The following is a 12,942-nucleotide window of genomic DNA, read 5'->3' as shown; positions in this document are numbered from 1 at the left end:
TGCTGGGTCTTCTCCTTTACAAGGGAGCCTGGTAATTCTATTGATCAGGTGATCTGTGATGGAGATGGGCTCCTCCTGCCACAAACACCCATCATGCACCAAGCAGAGAAGCTGCCTGATGATGAATATAGTCACTGGGATGTGATGGTAGTGCGACACCCAGAGCAGGTTCAACAACCCTGCCTTTTCAACTCCACGCAACCACTTGCCCAGCTCCAACTGTATAACTCCCATCGTGGTGTGTTTCTTCGGCTCCATGAGCTATGCGGTCACCAAGTGAGGGAATTTCTAGTGGTCAGTGAGATCCCAATATTCAAACTTCAAACTTGGCACCCATCCCAAGTGCACTCCTTCGAAAATGATATCATCACGTAGCAGCGAAGTCTGCAGAGGGCTTTTACTGCCATCCAAGTCCTTGGGCACCTTTGCCTTCCCCTTCCTCAGAGGAACATACGCGGGCAGCCAAGTTAGAGGGTCCGCACCCTGGGTTTCCTCCTCCATGTCTTCGTCCTCATCCTCTTCTATCAGGATGTCCTTAAGGTCTTCCTCCTCCTCATCAGTTTCTAAATTAACCGCTTTCCCCTTCTCTTCCATGGTCAATCCAGTTTGCAGTGGGTTTCCTGGGGACACGCGCATCGGAATCATCAGCAACTTATCTTTCTTCGGTTGTGGCATGCGTGGTGATTTGGGTATTTCCGCAACTATCTCAACGCTCTCAGGGGCATCTCCTACTATCATGGCCTACGCGGCCTCTTCGGCGATCATTTCTCTTATTTCCTTGGCTTCTTCAGTCGCTACCATTATGTCTGTCCAGAAATCTCTCAACTATTCAACCAGGTGCTCACACAATGCTCGCAACAGGTTAAATAGGTCTCGGCTCAGAATGCTTGATAGTGCAATTCTCCAATGACCAAGTGTTGTTCGTTGGGCAGCCCTTTGTAATCTATAGCACCTTTTGAATTTGAATTCAACCGTTCCCCCCAAATCCGGTCCATTAATGCTCCTTTAGCGGCAGATTTTCCAAAATCTTGCCCATAAAGCTTTTCTTAAATGCCTGCCACCTGCTCCATTTAGTCTCAAACCAAGCATCACATCGTGAATAGTGACTATAATGGTCACTTTCCAGCCACCCTGCGTGGTAGTGCAGCGACCCTTGCACTGTCGTAGACCCTATGACACTTTGCTCCTATGCGTAGCTCCTGGGTAGAGTAGTTTATAGTCCCGTGCCTCCTTTCAACTGCCTGGAGCGCTAAGACTATGTTTCCCACGGCTAGTCAGGTGGCCGTGCCACCTGTATATCTCTTCAACTAACTATCGTTTACTCTTCCTGGAAAGAGTTCGTCTTTTAACTTCGCTACCTGTATCACGCATTTTGCCGTCTGCATCGTGCCATCTTCTGTGATTCTCTTAGTAATACGCAGTCCAATCCAAGGCATCAAACTGATCAATTCTCGGCGGTAGTCTCTAAATTTATCAACATAATTGTGTGCATCTTGTTTTATCACCATAGTCTTCTTATCAAAAAAATCCTTTCTCATCCCTTCCTCCAGCTTCTTGACTTCTTCTTCCGCCATGGCGCTTTTCTCCCTTAAACGAAATTTTTCATTCATGAGTCCTTGGAGCCTAAGACTACCTTGCTGGATCTCTTCATCAGGTCCCAAGCGTTCTTCTTCCTCCAACTGCGCAATCCCTTCTTTCAAGGCTTCGCGATCCTTCCTATCCGCAAGCGCTGCTATGCGCAGACTAGGCATGATATACTTCATCGGTAATTCGTCATTCGCTTCATAGACCAACCTAGAAGGCGTCTGTCCCGACAGTTTCTTGCACGTCACCCTATAAGCCCATAGGAATGCTGGCACTGTTGGGCACAGGATCCCCCAAGGCAGGTTTTGGGGCTTAGAGCCCAAGTTTTGACTAAGTCCAATGGAAGGACTCTGCGATTTGTGGGCGCGGAGCACAAAGATTGTAAATGAGTCAGAGGGTTGTCCACCCTCATTTTTGTTATGTAATGTTGACTTGAAAGATCTACCCATGATCCGTGGACCATGGGACTGTATAAATAGAGTGAGGCTCTAAGTTGTAAAAGATATCTAATAGAAACTAAGTGGATGAAGATGAAGCATTGAGTTTGAGTCGAAGTGTTAAGTCATGTCTTTGGATCGTAGAGTAGGAGAAGGCTCTGCAGCTGAGTGCGCAGAGGCCTAGTAGTCCGCAGCTGAGTGCGCGGACCCCTACAGCTGAGTGTGCAGGGTGAGTTGAGTCTATAACCAATTGAAGAAGTAATAAAGAGAAGTTTCTTATCATTCTGTGTATCTTTTTCCTATTTTATGCATTGAATTATATTGGGTATGAATTGCAAGTTTACTGTTTATTTGTTGCGTGGACTTATATGAATGTGTTGAATAAGCAAATATAAGATAAATATTTGTTTATGCGAATTTAGCTAACAATTAAAAGAAGATAAGTAAGATATGCAGTGGAACTTAGGAAAAACATGCAGATCGCTACCTTAGCGACGGGAAAGCACCTCAGCCCCTGGTTAGGCTTGCGCAAGGGTGATTGTAACCAATCGCGAAGATATCACAGGTAAGGAGAGAGAGAAAAGGGACCTGCGCGAAGATGATTCATAGTTGGACCCAAGTGACACCTCAGACATCTCAAGGATGCAGAAACTTGGTTCCAGCATACCCCCATACTGCTTCAGGTGAGACCTCAGTCTGCACTCTGCAGGTTGTTGTTGAAAGGGCCAGTAGTACAGGGATTTGTTTGGCTAATTAACTCTGAACTTGGGTCAGGCCCCACCAAGCCAACAAATGGTTCTGTTGTCGGGACCAAAATCTGCATAGAGATGTCTAATATCGCATCACTGGAATCCAACTAAGAATGAGATTGAAGGGTGGTTGGATAGGAAAATTCACGAATTTGTGGCACAAAAGACCAGGAATCCGTGACTATCGAAGGAAAAGTGGTTAGCAATTCTACTTGTACATAGATATCCACGAAATTTTCTTTGCGTCGTTCCCTATTGAGCTGTACGAGTGGATCGCGAAGCTAGCAGATAGCCAAGGAAGGTGGAAGCTTGATGGACATGTTGTGTGGGCCCCAGAGTTGGTGCGCAGATTGGAAGTATCAAAGGATAAGATCGCGCACGCTGTTGATCACTAGCTTGATCGGATTATCGGAGGATTCATTACTGAGTTCATGGTAGATACTTCGGTCAACTACAGCGAGGCAGATTGATGCTTTCCCAAAGGAACGTGAGGTAAGTACATAAAGTCTCTAAACACTTGGATTAAAATGTTATTGTGCAAAAAGTGTATTATGTAGTTACATTGATGTTCGGGGCTACGCAAAGTGGGAGAATTTACAGAAACGAAGGAAGTGCAGAACTAGAGACTATCCCCTTGATTTCACCTCCGTGAGGGGACGAGGAAGAGCTCGCGAAGGTATCTCCGCGAAGTGCAATCCATTTGATAAGGCAGAGGATTTCGTGCATACCACCCCCACCCACACCACCACCAGTGTCACCGTCATCACCTCCGTCTTCGCCCATACCACCTCTGCCACCACCGCATTTTAATATAGCGAGCTCGATAAAGTTGCTTGTGTTCAAGGGAGTGGGAAATGAAGATCCGGACGAGCTTTGGTTCATTGTATAAGCCGTATGGGAAGAGTAGAGAGTCATAGACAATGTTGTCAAGAAAACAACATTGGTTAGCGCTCTGCAGGATCATGCGCTGACCTGGAACATCAAGCACTCAAGTGATGATCCGAATGCGGGAATCACGGTTATCCAAGCTGCGCTGACTAGGGAGTTCAGCAGGCCGAAGTTAGAAGCGCAGTCGATAATTGGGTTCAAAGAGATCACAATGCTACCAGGCGAGTCTCCTTGGGAGCTAGATCAGAGGTTGAAGTGCACGATTTGTGAATCTAACATGACTCTGACGGATGGACAGCACCACGAATGGTTTGTAGCATCGCTATCACCGCATTTGAGGAACGCGTTGTCGCAACGAAGGTTAATAACTCACGAAAAATCTTTAGAGATCATGATGAGGCTGCATGAGACCCCAATACAGGATCCTAAATTGGGAGTTCAATAGATCCACGTGCAGTTGAAAAACTTATGCCTCAAGATGTAGAGTCTGAAACAGGATAGAACAGTCCGACCAAAAGCGCGTGAAGAGGTGTGGTGTGTGAAATGCAAGGGTTAGGGTCATGATAAAGACCACTACCCGGTATTTGTGAATTACCCTGTGGGAGGAGGACCGATGTCGTTAAGGCCGGAAGCGCAAGCAAGACCAAGCGTGGTGCCTGCTCTATGGTGCGCGATTTGTCAAATAGGAGGAAAGCATGCTACAGACAACTGCCATTTGTTGCAAAAGTACACGCAGAACTCGCAACAGTTGTTCTGTAATTTCTGTAGATCAGTGGGACATGATGAGCGCACATGTAGAAGTTATGAGCTAATGATGGATAGAACTCCTACCTATAGGGTTCAGGCTGAAACACGGCCCTTAGACCAGGGCACAGGGATGGCGTGAACTAGATTCCAAGGGTGTGGACGTGGCCGAGATGGAGGAGGACCTTGGAGAGGTTGCGGACAACTGATATGCTACAATTGCGGAAGGCCAGGGCATTATGCCCATGATTGTATGAACCTGATGCGTAAATCATGTTTGTATTGTACCTTATTCGATAATGAGATGGAAGATTGTCCTACACTGATAGCTAGGATACGCGACAAGGGAGCGCCACAACCTCCCTTGACTTAGAACCTGCAAATGATGAGGTATGAGCCGCGCGAGGAAGAACCTAATGTGAATATTGTGCTCTGAAGTGGAATTACGATGGGAGATGATAAAGGAAAACAACCCGAAGAAAGTACTTGGGTTCGCAAGGCTCCGACGAAGGAAGCGGAGTTTGATTTGGAGCGCGCTTGAGAAACTTTTATGGAAGCTAAGAAGAGCTTCACTGATGCCTCCACTTCAGGAAGCAAAGACAAACCGGAGCTGGAAATGGACCCATCGATGCTCACGATGTTCCTGGAAACATGTATGAAGCTACTGTGCGACAGTAAGGCGGTAAAGGGATTACAGGAACTCATTAACAGATGCATTGGGACCGCGATAGGAGAACCGCACGTAGTCTGGAAGATCAAAAAACATAAGACTAGAATAGGAAGAGAAATGAGGTTAACCGCGCAGATTGGGGAATATGAGATGGACCAAGTAATTCTGGATTTAGGATCGGATGCGAACGTTCTCCCGAAGCAGACATGGGAACGCATGGGAAGGTCGATGCTGCAGTGGTCTCCTATCCAATTGCGCATGGTGAACCAACATAAGATAATTCCCCTGGGGCGATTGTAGGGAATCACGATGGATATTGAAGGAGCGAGCGCACTAGCCGACTTTGAGGTGATAGAGATTGTTGATGACAACAATCCCTACCCTGCGCTCTTGGGAATCGATTGGGCCACTGACATGAATGGGGTGATTAACCTGAAGAAGCGCAAGATGATTTTTGAGAAGAAGTCTCTGCGCGTAGTGATACCTTTGGACCCTGCTGAGGGATCGCGCTACACTAAGCCAGTGCGTGACTATGAAAGTGATGATGACTTAGAATGCATCTATAATATAACTGCGCAAGAACAACACTAGGTAAATCTCACTGCAAATAGACAGATTTCATGCGAGCGCGAAAGCTCCTATACTTCAGATTCAGATGAGGAGATAGAGCGATGGAAGAATAGGCTACATGAGGTAACCACACTTAACTGTAATATGATGATGAGATCACTACGATGCGTATCAACAAAGATTGGAGATCTGCCTACTTATGATGGATTAGGTGAGGTAGATGCTTTCTTGGACAGATTTGAGAGAGAGGTGTCAAAGAAACAACGTTTCGAAGCCTTGAATTGGGTACTGCGCGCTACACCCACGAGGTGGTGGGGTACACACAAAGGAAACTTTGATGACTGGCACGCATGTAGAAGGATGATGTGCACACGGTTTGGAAAACATATAGGGCGGTCGGCAGATAGATGCCATGACCAGGATAGTCCGCGCGCGCATATGTCCAGGTGGGTACTAGTCGGCCACACTAAAGACAATGATGCGCATGCTCACATACGAGTTGGACAAAGGAGCTCGAGCAGTGTACCCAGATGCTATGGAGGCAAGGTTCACGTTTCAAACAGATGTCACAATGGAAAACACAGACACTCTCAAGGACTACCAATCTTGGCATCAATATGTCATTGTTGATCAGTATGAGGATGTCAAGCAGTTGGACTTCTATGGTTGTCTAAGTCCAAATGATGTCTATTTTGGCTTTTCCAATCCATTGTTCACATGGGTACATGTGCATTGTAATGTTGAGTCATGTCAAGTGTAAGTCAAGTGTCAAGAGTGGATGTAACAGTCATAGAGTAGGTGAAGAGTCATGAGGGGAGTTGAATGGTCACAAAGGGGAATATCAAGGGTCACCCCACCCTTTGCTATAAATAGTCCCTCATAACTCATTGTATAGGCTTTTCGTTAGCCAAGCTTCTACTAAGACTATTTTGAAGAAGTCTTGGATAGTATTGTAATGCACCTTGGCTTCTCCACTACACGGAGATAGTACATCTCTCTGGAGGAGCAGGCGGATGTGGCTATAACGTTCCACTGTTGGGGCTAGCAGGTTTACATGGATGTATTGTATGATTGTGACTTACACTTATTTATATAATAAGAGCCAACACATTTTCATGCATATGTTGTTATTTTAGTTGGACTGTTCTAGTTGCCTTAATAATATATTTTGTTTAACTTACGTACTTGTGTATGAACTAATTTGTATGCAATTATATGAATCTTGTTGTTAATGTAGTCATCGTCCGTGTCGACTACTCTACCGAACATCAGACATAACTTTATCAGGAACCTTTCTATATCAATCGTCACACTCGTCTCAGACTGATCCATGAGTGTTGTTCGTGTTATCTTACCTTGTTTGTTGTGACTGCCACATCTGAGTGGACTGCTCCGTCGGAAGCTATGCATGTCCTTTGTGTGGTGTGTTCCTAGCCGAGTTGGGACTGATCCCTTTCAACCTGGAACTCACCTTCACCTTCCTCTCCCTTCGAAGTGTTTGAACCTCTCATACACCTTCCTTGACTCATTGCATCAGTCACACCCTTGCTACTGACAGAGTTATCTTACTTGCCTTTGTGCGACATCGCGGTCAAGGCATTAACTTACGACCCACTGCTCAGACTCCTACACCAAATGGTCTGAGGTCTAATTGGGACTTCTTACCGGGGAGATCCCCTTGACATGTTGGTGGGTCTAGCACTGTCAACATTTCTGGTGCCAGAAGGAGCGCCTGATGACAAGCAGTGTCCTCGCATCCAGTTTTGAACATTTTCATATCTTTCATGGAGTCTTGCATTCTTCTCCCCCCGAGGTGTTTTTCGAATCATGAAAATGTCTCCATCTCGAGGAATATTTTCGATATCTTGTCCACTCACACGTATGATGATGAAGGCAAAGTGTCCTAGCCTAAACACTTACATAACTTTCTCTCCGTGATTTAAGAGGAAGATGAGTTTACTGACAAACAGGTCGGGTTGCTTCTTGCATACACACTTTGCGAATCTCCATTTCGTTGGGTGCTCAACCTACCTGCTAACACCGTGCACTCATGTGAGCACTCTTGTGATCTTACTGAAGACATGTTCTATCATTTTGATCCAAACCATCTTGAACGGAAATTGTTACAACAACGGAGGGCTCTGCATGAATCCATTATTGATTTTTGGCAGCGCTTCCGTGACTTGCAGTTTCAAGCTCCGAGGAGCCAGATGAAGTTCGCTTATCTCTGGGACTGGTTCGAGTATTGTCTTAAGAAATTTGCCCGTCCCAAGAGAAAGCTTGATGTCAAGCCTCACTCAACCTTCTTCATTGATGGAACTACGCAATCCCATGTGGGAGCAGGCACTGTCTCAATGGACTGTCTGCCTCCCTCTCATTCAACAGTTCCACCATCGCCCAGTGATGTTGAGGATCATGTTCACACATTTGTTCATCCTTCACACCCTCCCAACATCACTCCACTCAATTTTCGCGCAGAGTTGGTTGTGATTCCTTCGATCTCCCATATGAATTATTTTCTTCAACCTCTGTCTTTGTGCTCAGGTGTTCCTCCGGATGATGTTGTCTTGTGTTCATCCATTTCTGACTCTTCACTTGTTGTGAATGACGAACAACCCACTAACGGAGTTGGTGTTGCACAACCAACATGCATTGTCATTCATAAAGAGTATGAGTGCAAGCTTGAACATCAACACTCGGCGAAGGATGACTCCCTTCTGTCCGAGCCCCCTCTGTTCTTTCCTAGCTTCTTTGGTGAACCTACCATCCATGATTTTGCATGTGTCTCTTCATCCACGGATGCACTCATTGTTGATCACTCACAAGACTCACCAGATGTTAGTCCATCATTTGACAACAGAGAGGATAAGTTATTCATTGAAGATCCACTTGATCCTTCATCTGTCTTTTTCAGAAACATAGAGGATGAGTTCGTTCACTTTTCATCTACCCCTCTGTTTGATTTATCTAATCATGAGGATGCCGAAGAATTCATTGATTTTTCTGATCGTGGTGGTCGTGATCCATTTGCTTCCAATTTTGATCATGATCACGAATCTATCGCAGTTGATTTTTTGAAGCCACCGGTGTATGATGATCTACCTAATGATGAATTTGAGACACCCAAGGTTTTTGAGGCACTTCAGCCCAAGTTGATGGTTATGTTAGGCCCTCACTCTCTTGAGGTTAGTCTTACTTCTGATCATGAAATCATTCAATCGCCCAAGGCTCCTCAACACTCATTTGTATGCATTGAAGATCCATCTCACACACAGATCACACTTCCTCCACTTGAACTGCACGATCCCATTGCTCATGCTTTGGAGGAGTCTTACATTGCAAGCACTCGTTCGCGACGCAAGTTGTCTTTGTTTCTTTCATTTTCTTGCATTTCACAATCAAGAGTGTGCTTTTGCTTCAAAGTTGCACGTAGTGTCACACAACACCATGACAAGTCCACAGACTGTTTGTCATGCACATGCACTCACTTATGTCTCGTGGGCACTTTGAAACATGAAGTGTGGTTGTCTTCATTGTTATATCTTTCTTGTATGCTAGTTCGCACAACTGGGTTACTCGCGGACCAAGCCTTCACCCACATGGGTCTACCAATGCGTCGATGGCTACATTAGAAGTATCACTTCACGTGATCAAGCCCATGCACCATTAGCGTAGGAGTAGGAGTAGTGTTTGCTTTCAGTTGTTTTCTTGCATGCTTGTTTGCTTTCATGCTTTGATTGCCTGATTGTTTGCTTGCTTGTTTGTTTACTTGCTTTGATCTCATTTTTGTTGCTGCTTTTTCTTGGCTTTGTTGTTATTTCTTCACTTGTTTCGTTTGTAGGTTAGTTCACATGAAACCATGTGTGACTCATGAAACGAGCTAGGTAAAGTACAAGAGGGTTTGTGCAGCTATTGCTACTTGGTTATCTGTCATCTTGCTTCTGTATGATGAACTTGTTACTCTTAGTCCATGATACGTCGAAGGAAAATATGTACTTTTCAAAGTGAACCTTGGTGAAAACACAATGTATGCGCGCAAACTAGTGTCACCTTCTCTAGTCAGTTGTTTTTGGGTTAACCCTTGTCATCTCAGTCAAGTAGAGTAAGGTAAGGGGGAAAACCTTAACAGGAACGTCAGAGATATAATAAAATACTTTTCTATTGGAACAACCTCCTCTGCTCTTAATAAGTCGAGATCCCTCTTCCGCCTCTGAAATGAATAAGTGCTATGCATAGTGAAAATGAAAACGAAAAAAAATAAAAATGTCAAAAAATTCAAAATTCAAAATGAATAAGGCGAAAGAAGAGAAAGGCTTCTTGTGTAGGGAGGTGATGCAAGTAACTCCACCAGGGTACTGACCAGGCTCGCTGGCAACGAAGCAATGCTTGTGTTCCTATGTGACTCCACCAGGGTAATGTCCAGGCCTGCTGGTAGTGGAGCAACACTAGAGATGAAACTAAGACTCTGACAACTATACTGCTTGTGCACCTATATACCCCTCAACCCCAATCAAAACAACTGTGTTGCCTTGGCTTGGAATGTGTGTCAATCGACCAAGAGTCTAGCAGATGCTACATCTTACATCAAGCTAGTGTGAAGCCAAGATGAGCTGAGGGCTGAACAATACTTCCAGAGGTGTTAGACTTGTTTTTAATGAACAAGGTCCACGCAGAGAGCTAGAGTTCTACTAGTGTGTCACCAAGTGTTGTAGTGGCTACAACCACCCTCCAAAATTTTTCCTTAGCCTATTTTGGAGCCTCCCCTACCAACCTTACACAACACTTCGTCTTGCTTCGTCAAGTACTCAAGCTTTAGTATTTTCCTCGCACAAAGGCAGCCTGTCGATCACAGTCGATCCATTCTCCTCACATGTTGCTTACCCGGACTTGTCCAGCTGCAGGCTGAGCAACTTCCACTTGAAAATTGCGGATTCCTCGAGGGAAACTAGCCTTCCCTCCAGAAATTGCACAATCCTCTCTGACAACCTGTTGGTCTCCAGGATTGTGTAATCCTGCCAGCCAACCGTCCTAGCAGGATTTGCACAATTTTTCCCAGCAACAGGCTATTCAGCCAAGTATTTGCGCAAAGTTGGGCAGCAGTCAGCTGCTATGCCCAGAAATTGTGCAATCCCCTTAGGCAGTCAGCCCAGCTTACAGTCAGGAATGCGAATTTTTCCCAAGCAGCTAAGCACTGGCATGCATGGATAGTCTGGTTGACTAGTTCCACCCGAGACTGAGGAAACTTGACTTGCGTGCATGCATGATCTGATCTTCCTAGAATAGCAAGAGATAACATGCAAAAGGCATCCCATGATTTAGGGAGCTATTTTTAGAATTTGGGGTTACATGCAAAGTTGTTTTAGAAGTTTCCCTCCAAGTGTTGCTTTTTCCTAGATTTGTGGCATGCGAGTCATGAGACCAAAATTATTTATTTGACGCATCAAAGCTCATTCATTCACATCGATCATGGAGCTCTGACATCCCACAACACATCCAAGACTCTTCGACACATCCGACTCAGTTATTCACGGGTAAGTGGCCTCAACTTGTCTTTTTCAACATTTCTATCGCTTTTTGTGTATTCGCTTGTGTGAATGTTAATTGCTTGATTTATTTGAACACATGTTGTCGTTTACATATACTATAACTTGTCCTAGATATGTTTCAATTTTCGTTGCTGTCTCACTGTTGTCGCATGCATGAAACTGCTTTGCACGGACATTCGCCCAACCAGCGAACAACCTCACCCACATGCATGTTGATATGTTTGTTGAATCTTCCATTCATGTTTTGCATGCATTGTTTATCACTTCTACTATCACTTAGTGTCGTCATGCATTTCATTGACTTACTTGCTTTCAGTTTCCCGTCGGCGAGTCGGGCTAACCTTAGCCCGATCTCTGCCTTCACCAAGGCTGCATTACACAATCTGGAGAAGGAAGGCTCACCTTCCTTCCCAGATTTATGCATTCTGGCCCAGCACTGGCCTCCTGGACTGATTTGTGCATTCTTGGAGGGCAATGGCTACTTGGCCCCAGAATTTGCGCAAATTTGTTCCTGGGCCAGCATTCCTTCCCAGTTGGGATTGCGCATTGCACAAACCCAGTATCCAACTGCCCAACTGGATTGAGCATTTCGCAGATCCAACAGCCAATCTAGCCTCTTAGTTAGTCCAGACTGCCTTTTACGCAGTTCTGGTAGCCATCCACTCATCCTCCAAGTGAAATTTGCGCAATCTTGCTCATCAGTTTCCCAAGTATGTGCTGTGTCCTTCCCCGGATTTGCTTTGTTTTCACTGACATATTTCTTTCCATGAATGCTCCTTGTTTTCAGATCTTTCAGGTGTTCATCTGTCTCAATGGCTTCCAAGAGAACAAGATCTTAGGACACTGATGGTATGGCAGCTAGAGCAGCAGCTGAGTAGGTGTCCTCTGGTCTATCGATCTATGAAGATACGAAGTTGTATCTAGACAAGGACATCAAACTGAAGTGGCAAGAGTTGAATGAAAAATTCGCGGGTACTTTTGGGGAATACCTTGAAGACCGTCAGGTGTACGTGAACATTCATAAGTCCTATTTGTACCGAATTGCATGCAGATACCCCGCGTTCCCATGCGCAGACATGATTCATTGGATCATCTCTCACACTGACCCCGAGACAATGACCTTGAGCAGTGTCAGTGGGATGAAGCTTGCAACCTTCTGGGCACGAGATTATGATGAGATGTATCAGATGATCGAGCCCATGATTTTCATGACTACCCCGTTCATCTTTACCAACAATAGAGACCACTCCAGAGACATTCTAAAGGATTAGGTAAAGGAGCCAACTCGTTTCAGGATGACCCCTAATTAGATCTATAAAATGAAGATATTGAGGAAGGCATACCAATACTTGGTCATATTCGCATGTCGACTGAGTGGCCAAGTGAGCACTAAGACCTTCCCTCAGAGTTGGGTGGTCGCGCTGGACCAACTGGCTAGAGAAGGAAGACCATGCAACTGGTCTGGCATACTGGCTTATCAGCTAAAAGAGAAAGTCACGAAGGCTTGACAGTCACCTAAAGGCGTGCATGTAGAGATTTACATTTCCTCCTACATTCTATATGCAGTCTGTGCCCGACATAAGTTCTCGGGCTTAGAGTAGGTATGGTCACCGGCGGAGACTGTTGTGAGCACATATTTCAAGTTATTGTCCGAGTGCAACTTCAGAGGAGTGATCATATGGTTGTCCGACCATCTTGTCACCCCAGTGTACATGTTAATATTCGAACAGGATCCACCCTGCATGTCAGAAGAA

The sequence above is a fragment of the Pinus tabuliformis genome, chromosome 8, assembly GCF_031772625.1.
Source record: "Pinus tabuliformis cultivar Carrire ecotype Pingquan chromosome 8, CPIR1, whole genome shotgun sequence".
NCBI classification, from domain to species: Eukaryota; Viridiplantae; Streptophyta; class Pinopsida; order Pinales; family Pinaceae; genus Pinus; species Pinus tabuliformis.
Note: the sequence above shows the minus strand (reverse complement) of the source record.